At 35.3% G+C, this 12,064-nt stretch overlaps 1 non-coding gene across 1 annotated transcript; it reads right to left on the reverse strand.

Moving 5' to 3' along the window:
• Nucleotides 1-10,874: 10,874 nt before the first annotated feature.
• Nucleotides 10,875-11,007, reverse strand: LOC115030190 (small nucleolar RNA SNORA17). Its single transcript, XR_003835811.1, has one exon. It is a non-coding gene; the product is annotated as a small nucleolar RNA SNORA17 (small nucleolar RNA).
• Nucleotides 11,008-12,064: the final 1,057 nt, after the last annotated feature.

Genomic DNA, 12,064 nt, shown 5'->3' on the forward strand with positions numbered 1-12,064 from the left:
CTCAGAAAAGGTTTTGGTTGTACTAATTAGCAATGTCATCAGTAATTGTAGGACTGTTCCTCTTTTCCTAATCCTCTCCAGAATCTGATTTTGCCTGAGTTTTTCATCTTAGCCATTCTGATTGGTATGAAGTGGAATCTCAGGGCTGTTTTGATTTGCATTTTCCTGATGTTAAACACTTCTTTAGGTGCTTCTCAGCCATTTGAGATTCCTTGATTGAGAATTCTTTGTTTAGCTCTGTACCCCATTTTTAATAGGGTCATTTGGTTCTCTGGCATCTAACTTCTAGAGTTCTTCATGTATTTTGGATATTCACACTCTCTCTGATGAAGGTTTGGTAAAGATCTTCAACCAATTTGTGGGTTGCTGTTTTTTTTCCTATAGACAGTGCCTTACAGAAAATTTGCAGTTTTAATAGATCTCATTTGTCAGCTGTTGTTCTTAAAATATGAGTCATTTGTGATTTTTTTTTCAGGAAGTTTTCCCCTGTGCCCATGTGTTTGAGGATCTTCCCCGCTTTCTCTTCTATTAGATTCAACGATCTGGTTTTATGTGGAGGTCCTTGATCCACTTGGACTTGAGCTTACCAATTCTATATCCGATAGAGGACTAATATCCAATATATACAAAAACTAAAGAAGGTAGAGTTCAAAGAACCAAATAACCCTATTTAAAAAATGGGGTACAGGCTAAACAAAGAATTTTCAACTGAGGAATACCAACTGGCTGAAAAGTGTCTAAAGAAATGTTAAACATCCTTAGTCATCAGGGAAATGCAAATCAAAACAAACCTGAGATTCCACCTCACACCAATTAGAATGGCTAAGATAAAAACCTCAGGTGAGAACAGATGCTGGTGAGGTTGTGGAAAAAGAGGAACACTCCTCTACTGCTGGTGTGATTGCAAACTGGTACAAACACTCAGGAAATCAGTTTGGCAGTTCCTCAGAAAATTGGACATAGTACTATATGAGGACCCAGCAATACCACTCCTGTGCATATATCCAGAAGATGCTCCAACATATAAGAAGGACACATGCTCCAATATGTTTATAGCCACCTTTTTTGTAATAGCCAGAAGTTGGAAAGAACCCAGATGCCCCTCAACAGAGAATGGATACTGAAAATGTGGTACTTTTGCACAATGGAGTAATACTCAGTTATTAAAAACAATGAATTTATGAAATTCTTAGGCAAATGGATGGATCTGGAGGATATCATCCTGAATGAGGTAACCCAATCACAAAAGAACACACATGATATGCACTCATTGATAAGTTGATATTAGCCCAAAAGCTCAGAATACCCAAAATACAATTTACAAAACACATGAAACTCAAGAAGGAAGACCAAAGTGTGGATACATTGGTCTTTCTTAGAAGGGGGAACAAAATACCCATAGAAGGAGCTACAGAGGCAATGTGTGGAGCAGTACTGAAGGAATGACCATCCAGAGATTTCCCCACCTGGGAATCTATCCCATATACAATCACCAAACCCAGACACTATTGTGGATTCCAACAATTTGTGCTGATGGGACCTGAAATATCTGTCTCCTGAGATGCTCGGCCAGTGCCTGACAAATACAGAAGTGGATTTCACAGTCATCCATTGGACTTGGCACAGGGTCCCCAATGAAGGGGTTAGGGAAAGTACTCAAGGAGCTGAACGTCGTTGCAGCCCCATAGGGGGAATAACAATATGAACTAACCAGTACCCTGAGAGATACCTTGGACTAAACCACCAACCAAAGTGTACACATGTTGGGATTCATGGCTCCAGCTGCATATGTAGCAGATGATGGCCTACTTGGTTATCAATAGGAGGAGAGGCTGTTGGTCCTGTGAGGGCTCTATGCCCCAATATAGGGGAATGCCAGGGCCAGGAGGCAGGAGTGGGTAAGTTGGTGAGCAGAGGGGAAGGGGAGGGGATAGGTGTTTTTAGAGGGGAAACTAGGAAAGGGGATAACATTTGAAATGTAAATAAAATATCTAATTTTAAAGAAGTGAATGGATCAATTTTCATTCTTCCATATGGTGACTTTAAGTTGAACCAGGTCATTTGTTGAAAATGCTCTCTTTTTTTCCTCTGGATGATTTTGGGTTCTTTGTCAAAGATCAAGTGACCATACTTAAGTGCTTTTTTTTTCAGTATCTTCAAGTCTATTCCATTGATCTACTTGTTTGTCACTGTACCAGTGCCACACAATTTTTATCACTAATTGCTCTGCAATAGAGCTTTATGTCAGCAATTGTGATTCTCCCAGAGATCTTTTATTTTTGAGAATTATTTTCTCTCTCCTGCGTTTTTAATTATTCCAGATGAAGATAAGAATTACTCTTACTATCTCTCTGAAGAAATGAGTTTGATGAAGATTACAGTATATTTTTAGATTGCTTTGGGAAAGTTGGATGGCCATTTTTACAATGTTAGTCCTGCTGAGGCATTAGCATAGGAGATCTTCTATATTATGATGTCTTTTTCAATTTTTTTCTTTAGAAACTTGAAATTTTTGTCATACAGATCTTTCATTTGCTTGTTTAGAATTAAACCATGATATTTTATATTATTTGTGACCATTGTGAAGGATGGTGTTTCCCTAAATTTTTTGCAACCTGTTTGTCCTTTGTGTAAAGGAAGGCTACAGGTTTATTTGATTTAATTTTACATCCAACAACTTTGCTGAAGTTATTTAGCAGCTGTAGGAATTTTCTGGTAGAAATTTTGGTGTGTGTTATATATACTATCATATCATCTGCAAATACAGATATCTTGGGTTGTTCCTTTCCACTTTGCACCCATTTGACCTCCTTTGGTTGTCTAATTGTTCTGGCTAGAACTTCGAATACTATATTGAATACAAGTGGAGTAGGCAATGTTGTCTTGTTCCTGATTTTATTGGTATTACTTCATGTTTCTCTCCATTTAATTTGATAATGTGTATTTGTTTCATCCATATGACATTTATTATGTTTAAATATGTTCCTTGAATTTCTGATCTTTCTAAGACTTTTAACATGAAAGGGCATTGTATTTTGTCATAGGCTTTTTTAGCATCTAATGAGATAATCCTATGTGGCTTTTTTCCTTTGAGTTTGCTTATATATTGGATTACAATGATGAATTTCCATATATTGAACCATCCCTGCAATCCTAGGATGAAGCCTACCTGATTATGGTGAATGATCATTTTGATGTCCTCTTGGATTCAGTTTGCAAAAAAATTATTGAGTATTTTTCCATCAACTGTTAAGACAAATTGATGTGAAGTTCTCCTTTCTTGTTTTGTCTTTTTGTGGTTTAGACATCAGAGTAACTGTGGCTTCATAGAAGAAATTATGTAGAGTTCCTTCTGTTTCTGTTTTATGGAATAGTTTGAGAAATATTGGCATTCAGTTTTATTTGAAGGTCTGATAAAATTCTACACTAAAACACTCTGGCCCTGGGCTTTTTCTTTGTTGGGGGACTTTTAATGACTTGCTTATATTTCCTTAGGGGTAATGGAAGTGTTTAGATAATTTGTCTGATCTTGATTTAACTTTGTTATTTGGTATATGTCTAGAAAATCATCCATTTCATTTAGACTTTCCAGTTCTGTTGAGTATAGGCTTTTGTAGTAGGACCTGATGATTTTTTCAATTTCTTCAGTTTTGGTTGTTATATTTCCCTTTTAAATACTGCTTTTGTTAATTTTTGTTAAGTTTAGATTACTGTCTCTGTGCCCTCCGGTTAGTTTGTTTAGTTTGTCTATCTTGTTGATTTTCTCAAAGAACCAGCTGCTGGCTTTGTTGATTCTTTGTATACTTCTTTTTGTTTCTACTTGGTTGATTTCAACCCTGAGTTTGATTATTTCCCACCATTCACTCCTCTTGGGTGTATTTATATACTTTTGTTCTAGATCTTTCAGATGTGCTGTTAAGCTGCCAGTGTATGATCTCTCCAGTTTATTTGTGGAGGCACTCAGAGATATGAGTTTTCCTCTTAGCACTGCTTTCACTGTGTCCCATTAATTTTGGTATGCCTTCCTTAATTTTCATTAAATTCTAAAAAGTCTTTAATTTCTTTATTTTGTCCTTCGACCAAGTTTTCATTGTGTAGATCATTGTTCAGTTTAGATGTGTATATGGACGTTCTGTTGTTTTTGTTATTGAAGACCAGCCTTAGTCCATGTTGATCTGATAAGATGCATGGGATTATTTCAATCTTCTTGTATTTGTTGAGGCATGTTTTGTGACCAGTTTTGGAGAAGGTACCATGAGGTGCTGAGAAGAAGTTATATTCTTTGTTTAAGAATTAAATATTCTGCAGATATCTACTAAATCCATTTGGCCCATAACTTCTGTTAGTTTCACTGTTTCCCTGTTTAGTTTCTGTTTCCATGTTCTGTCCATTGATGATAGTGGGTTGTTGAAGTCTCCTATTATTATTTATGAGGTACAATATGTGCTTTGAGCTTTAGTAAAGTTTCTTTTATGAATAAGGTTGTCCTTGCATTTGGAGAAGTTCAAAATTGAACGTTCTTCTTGGTAGATTTTTACTTTGATGAGTATGAAGTGTACTTCCTTATCTTTTTGGATACATTTTGCTTGAACATTGATATTATTAGATAGTAGAATAACTACCCCAGATTTTTTCCTGAGACCTTTTACTTAGAAAATTATTTTCCAGCCTTTTACTCTGAGGCAGTATTTGTCTTTAATACTGAGGTGCATTTCCTGTATGCAGCAAAATGTTGGGTCCTGTTTATGTATCCATTCTCTTAGTCTATGTCTTTTTATTGGGGAATTGAGTACATTGCTGTTAAGAGATATTAATCATTATTGATTGTTGCTTCCTGTTACTTTTGTTTTAGTGGTGGAATTATGTTTGTGTGCCTATCTTCATTTGGATTTATCAAAAATTACTTTCTTGCTTTTTCTAGGGTGTAGTTTTCCACCTTGGGTTGGAGTTTTCTATGTATTATCCTTTGTAGTGCTGGATTTGTGGAATGATATTGTATAAATTTGGTTTTGCCATGGATTGTCTTGTTTTCTCCATCTATGGTAATTGAAAGTTTCACTGGGTATTGTAGCCTGTTCTCTTTGAGTCTATATGATATTTTTCCAGGATCTCTGGCTTTCATAGTCTCTGGAGAGAAGTCTGCTGTAATTCTGATAGGTCTGACTTTATATGTTTTTTGACCTTTTTCCTGTACTGCTTTTAATATTCTTTCTTTCTTTTATGCATTTGGTGTTTTCACTATTATGTGACAGGGGGAATTTCTTTTCTGGTCTGACCTATTTGGAGCTCTGTAGGCTTCTTGTGTGTTTATGGCATCTCTTTCTTTAGGTTAGGGATGTTTTCTACTATAATTTTATTTAAGTTATTAACTGGCCCTTTAAGTTGTGAATCATCACTCTCTTCTATACCTATTATCCTTAGGTTTGTTCTTCCCATGTTGTCCTGGATTTCCTGGATGTTTTAGGTTAGGAGAATTTTGCATTTTTCATTATCTTTGATTGCTGTGTCAATGTTTTCTATGACATGTTCTGTATCTGAGATTCTCTCTTCTTTCTCTTGTATTCTCTTGGTGATGCTTACATCTTTGACTCCTGATCTCTTTCCTAGGGTTACTGTCTCCAGAATTGTCTCCCTTTGTGATTTCTTAATTGTTTCTATTTCCATTTTTAGATCCTGGATAATTTTGTTCAATTCCTTCACCTGATTGGTTCGTGTTTTCCTGTAATTTTTAAAGAATTTTTGTGTTTCTTCTCTAAGTGCTTCTACCTGTTTACTTGCATTCTCCTGTATTTCTTTAAAGGAGTTATTTATGCCCTTCTTAAAGTCCTCTATCATTATCATAAGATGTGATTTTAAATCCAATTCTTGCTTTTCTGGTGAGTTCGGGTATTCATCTAGGGCTTGCTGTGGTGGAAGAAGTGGGTTCTGATGATTCCAAGTAGCCTTGTTTTCTGTTGCTTATGTTCTTGCCCTTGCCTCTTGTCATCTGGTTATTTCTGATGTTAGCTAGTCTTGCTATCTCTGACTGGGGCTTTTCTCTCCTGCACCCTGTGTGTCAGTATTCCTTGGAGACATTTCTTTCTGGGAGGAATTTGGGTAAGAAGAGAGGTACAGACTTTTATCTTGTACATTATCTTCAGTAATGTGTTTACTTTATTAGCAACTATATAACTGATTACTAGAAAGTACTAGGTCAATACATTTGCTTTTACAATTACAATACAGTGTCTTAATTTAATGGACCACTCTATTAAAAATAGTATAAATGACAGAACCTCATAATATATCAATTTAATATAAAATATTTTCACAATTATTATCTAATAACCTTTTTATATTGAGAAACTCCTTTGGAGAATAATGTTTGTAGTTTAAAAAGACTTAAATGTGCAAAAGAGAAAGGTCAGGGCATTAGATATTCATTCAAATTTCATATGAATTTTCAAATGTCTGTGCCTCCAAAATAATTAGTGTTTAATTTGGACGCATAATCATGTGTGAACTCTTATTTGATATCCTTAGAACCTGAAAGGTTAAAAAAAAACTTTATTTGCTGTTCAAGGAATTGATTTATTTAATATTTTCTTAGGTCACCTTTTTAAAAATTGCTCTGTTAACTGTTAGGATTTTTTTTTTGACATTGCTGCTAAGAACATAAACCACCTCTTTTTTCTCTATTAAATCCTTAGGAAGAGAGAAAGGTAAATGTTTAATAAATTAGATTAATTACACTTAATGCAAATCAAAATAAAAAAGCCAATACAAATTCATCAATTTATAAATATTTGATAAATATGCATATCACTGTTATTATGATGGTAGCAAGAATTGATATTAGGTTATATAGTTGGTAATCTGCATAATCAGAAAAAACACGGATAATAGAACTCATAGAATGTGCCATATGACAACATGACTGCAAAATATCCACTATGAGGTTAAAATTTTCTACAAAAGTCAGGTTTAAAGTGAATTCACATTTATAGTAAACAAGATTATCAGTTTTGAATTAAGGCCCTTTTAGTACCAACTAAAACTTTTTAATCAATATACATATTCCATAAAGAGACTAGAGACTTTTCTGACCTTTATATTGTAGACCATAACATTTTCCCATATGATTTAGTTTTAGCTGCAGCTAGTATCAGGGCAAAAAAGTTTAAAAAGTTGGGGAAAATGACAGTTATCTTGGCTGAGAGTGTTCTTATCCACTCCTTAAGCTTGCTGGAATCTTGTTCAGGTCAGGAAAACTGAAAGAAAGTGTGTTTGATTTCAAGAGCCAGTGATTCTTAATGTTTTTAATTTTGTAAACCTAGAAAATTGTTTTAATAAAAATTCTTTAATTTTTGTTCTTGGTATCATTATCATAATATACAGAGCAATATATAGCTGACCTAATAAAACAAAAATGAGGAATAGAAAACAGAAAAAACCGAAGAATACATATCTAATTGACATAGTATTGAATTAATCAGTAACTTCATTTGTTAAAGAAAAAACTTTTGTTATCATATTCATTATTTCCATCATCTGATCCATAGTCACCATATAGGTATTGCCTGAGCCCTTCTCATCATAATTTTCTCCCCTGCATAGCTTTAAAACCTGATATCTGTTATCCAATAAATCTTCTCCTTCATTGTAACTACCATATATCAACAAAGGTATTCCAGTAAATCATTCAACAATTTTTAAAATATCCACAGCTTTATATATTTAACTATACTTTTTAAATTTTCCTTTTCCAATACCAAAATAAAGAATATTTTTCAGAGTGAAGTCGTAGAGCATAACCATAATTATTATAATACAAAACAACATTTTTAACAATTTAAAAAATTCAGTGTTATGTTATAATGTTTGGCTGCCAGCAAGATAAATTCTAGCATGTAAATGCATGAAGGTGCAGCTTTAATACCTCGTTAAAGAAATATTTTTAAATCCTATCTTTCAAAGTCTTGTTTCTAGGACAAGGATTACATACAAATATTATTCCAATTTTAAAATATCTTTACAAACCTGTTTCCTTGGGTTGGCTCATTGCATGTGTTATTACCGAGAATGGCTTTAAACCTGATTTATTTATTTTTAAGCCAACTTTCTGTTACCATTGATACAGACTTTTAATCATACAGTGCAAATTATAAACCAATAGTTTATATTCAAGACTTGTAGAAAAATACATTTAAGACCAGTGAGAAATAAAGATGTAGTGGCCAGATACTATACATTTAAAACAGACAGGCAGGGGAGGAGCACCCTGGTACTTGTTGAATACAGTTCTCAAAAGCACAGAGTTTTTTATTGGCATCAACTTTCTACCAGAGATGCTAAAAAGCTGCTGCTACCCCTTGTTTGTTGCCAGTTTGATCAAGGCAGGAGGCAGAGATTGTCTAGCCACACTAGACTCCTAGATGTAGGTGCAGGACTCCAAAAGCTGTATCAGTTTGTCAGTTTTTGTTTCTGTGTTCAATTAGATGCTATTTTCTAAAATTCTTGAAATGAGTTAAAACTAAATTAAGCAGTGAGGAGATATCACAGCAATCAAGCAGCAAAACAAAATGACTGACAAACATGCACAGATTAGTGCAGCAAAAAACAACCTTGTAGTATTGGAGGTTGTAGAGTGGTGGTGGGAAGGGAAAGATAACCAGATATGCCATCAAAGGAACCCAGAATCAGAACCAGGCATTTATTCTCTCAGTGGGAACCAGAGAGGAAACAAGATGTCTCCTGACCTCTTCTTGACCCTCAGAGTTTTGCTTTGTTTACCTCTCCTGCTTTGGGTCTCCAAAATTCAAGATTAAACTACAGTCAATAACAAACCAAGAAAAACAACTGTGAAGGTTCAGGAAACTTAACTCCTCATGGAGGGAACTGGCTTAGCAATAACTGAGGGGTGCTTGAGGTTAAGGGTCATTCCCAGTCAAAGAACCAATTTTTGATATTCCTTTCTTGTGGTCCTGAAATTCAGTCTTGGGGTATATGTTCAATAAATTACTCTTGTTTAACTGAGTTCAGCATTCATAATGTTTGGGCTGCCACTCTTCAGTTGCATTATGCAGTGGCACTATAGATTCTTGTTTAAATTCTTCTGTGTCTGAGTATTTTTCTTATTTTCATTTGTTTTTCTAAGATTTGTAGCTTACTAATCTACTTTCTATATTTTTCTTTTTCCAGTATTTCTAAAGCTTTTTTCTTTGAGAGGTTACAGAAAGGCCCTGTGGCTATCAAGGATAAAATATATAATAATAAAACTATTTTCAAGCCATCTAAAGTAGAACTAAACAGGGTTTTAGAACCATGTATTATGTTTTCATCCACCCTTAATTCTCCCCTTGAGGACTTCACAGGTGACTTTCCAAATGTGATGACTTCTTAGTTTGTCTGTAGATGGTATGATTTCTCTGTCCCTGTTATTGTACTGCATGATAGAAGACCAATACTTGTTTTTAAACAAAATTTTAAATGCTTAAATTTTGCTAATAATGATTCAGGTGACAGATGCTGGGGTGAAAACCTGCTAGCTCATAGAGGCAGAGAAGGCCCTCACCTGACCATCCTTCTCAAAAGGAAAAGGTACTTGCTGTCTCAACAACCCCCAAAGTTGAAGGTCCTCCCTTTCTACTTCCTTTGCATTTCTATGTCTGTCCTCCTGACTCCCTCTTACTCTCTGTGGGTATTTTAATGTTCCTTCCCTGTCAACTTGTTGCCTGCTGCTTCTAGAAGGCAATGTGAGGATACTTGAGAGAAGTCACTGTGAGGTTCCAGTATTGATAGAGTAGCAGAAGCCAGAAAATGTGTACCAGATGAAGGAATCATTGCAATGAACATTTACAGGGAAAGAAGTATGGACAAAAGGGTATAGTGTGACACAACAAGTCCCAAAGTGAGATTTTTTGGTTTATTCTGGGGATGGTTTCAAAGGTGGAGAGTGGGTATGAGCGGATGAGAGATGAGTGGGATTGGGCTGCACTATGTGAACTTCAAAAAGAACTAATAAAAAGTTAAGAAAAGTGAATTAACATGAAATAAAAACCTGAAGCAATCACCAATAGAAAGACACACACACAGACACACACACAGAGCAAATATAAGTTCGTAATTTTTCAGGCACAGAAAATAATGTCAATTAGCAATCTGATTTTATGTAATATTATGAAAATGTTAAATATATTTATTTTGTGAATACATCAGTTCTTTCTAATCACTTAAGTCTTTATAAAATGTAATTAATTAAGAAAATTCACCATTAAGATAACCAGTTTAAGGATGAAAAATTTGACAGAGTATATATTCTTTTGAAGTGTTTGGTAAAATATTTCCAAAATATAAAGCTAATAAATGTTTTAGGATATTCGATCATACAGTGAACCCTGATATTTTGGTATTTACTAGAAAAAACTTTCTGTTTTATGTAAAGAGGACTAAATATACTCCAGCATTGGTCTAGAAGCAGCAGGCTATCTCTGGTGTCATGAGAGATAGTTGCTGGCATATCCAGGAGAGAGATGCTCTCTAGCAAAGGTAAAGCTGCCCCTGGTTGTTGCAGATGTAGGTCAAGTTGCTGGAAGGGCATGAGAGCTAATGAGTCATCAGACTGGGCATGGCCTACTCCCCTAGGGTTGCACGGCTGTAGACTGGTGGTCTTCTCAGCCTAGTTCCCAGTTTGCGCCTTATGGCACCAGTCTGGTGGTCATATCAGGCCCACTCCTAACTTTGCCTACCCAAGTGACCCCCTTCTAGGGATTTTTGTCTTGACTATTCTCCTGCCTGGGGCCATGGTCCTAGGCAGTTTTTCTAGTTTTTAGCTTGCTTTCTCCTGGGGACCCAGACTGGTGGTTGTGTCAGGATTTTTTTTTTTTATTTCAGTGAATGTTAGGTAATTAATCAATCAGATGTTCGTAGGTTAAAATATTGAGTATTGCTATAGCGTTTCTCCTCTCTGCCACCTAGTAAAACAAATGTGACATAGCAGCCATACCTGTAACTCCTCCAGAGAGCAGGGTCATGTTCATTTTCAAAAAGGAATTTTTATAGATGCAGGCAGGATAGCTCTTTGGGTACTAGCCCACAAACCTAATAATGTGTATCCAAATGACTAGAACTCACAAAGAAAAGAAAACTAACTTCCACAGATTTCCCTCTGAGCCACAAACTCAGTGTTACACACAAGCACCCTCCCCCAAAACATACATACACCATGCACACATATACATCCATTAATAATAAATTAAATTAAATGTAAAGAAAGAATTCGTTGTGTAATTACTGTGAATTTGAGCTCCAGTTTGACATCATGTCCAGAAGAAAGTAGTTTATAGCAGTCCTTCCCAACCTCTGCTTTTGCTTCCTCTTGCAGAACTTTAACAGATCCTTGGTGTTGTGAGGAAATTACAGATATCTCATTTAGGGATGAACATCCCACAATCATTTATTTTCTTAATGAAATCTAATTTAATTATTTTTAATTTAATATTTTATTATTAGCGTTATAACCAAATATTTTCCTTTACAAAATTCTTACCACACACTCATTAGAGTTTGCTTGCTCACTTTCCTAGTTTACTTATATCCCGTTTTAGTTAGTTTACTTCTATAAGTGTGATTAAAACAAACAAACAAACAAACAAACAAACAAACACACTCTTCCCAAAAGGAGTTGAAGGTAGTGTGCTTGTTAATTTTGACAACCTGACAAAAACTAGGAAGTGGGAAGCTTGGGTGAGAATTTGCCTGCATTACCTTGCCCTGTAAGGAAGTTTGTGCCCTGTAAAGAAGTTTTCTTGATTAATGACTGATATGGGAAGATCTAGGCCACTGTGGATAGATGGTCTCCAACTATATAAAAACTCAGAATGAGGTAGGCATAGAAAGCAAGTCAGTAAGCACAAGTCTTCCATGACCTCTGCTTTAGCTGCTGCCTTTAGGTTTCTGACTTGTTTGAGTTCCTGCATTGACTTCCTCAGCTAAAGACTGTATATTGAAGATAGTAATTCTCAATCTGTGGGTCAAATCCCCTTTGGGATTTAAACAGCCCTTTCATGGGAGTCCCATATCAGAT

This window comes from Mus caroli, unplaced genomic scaffold, assembly GCF_978045245.1.
Source record: "Mus caroli unplaced genomic scaffold, Mus_caroli_1 scaffold_5, whole genome shotgun sequence".
Taxonomy (NCBI): domain Eukaryota; kingdom Metazoa; phylum Chordata; class Mammalia; order Rodentia; family Muridae; genus Mus; species Mus caroli.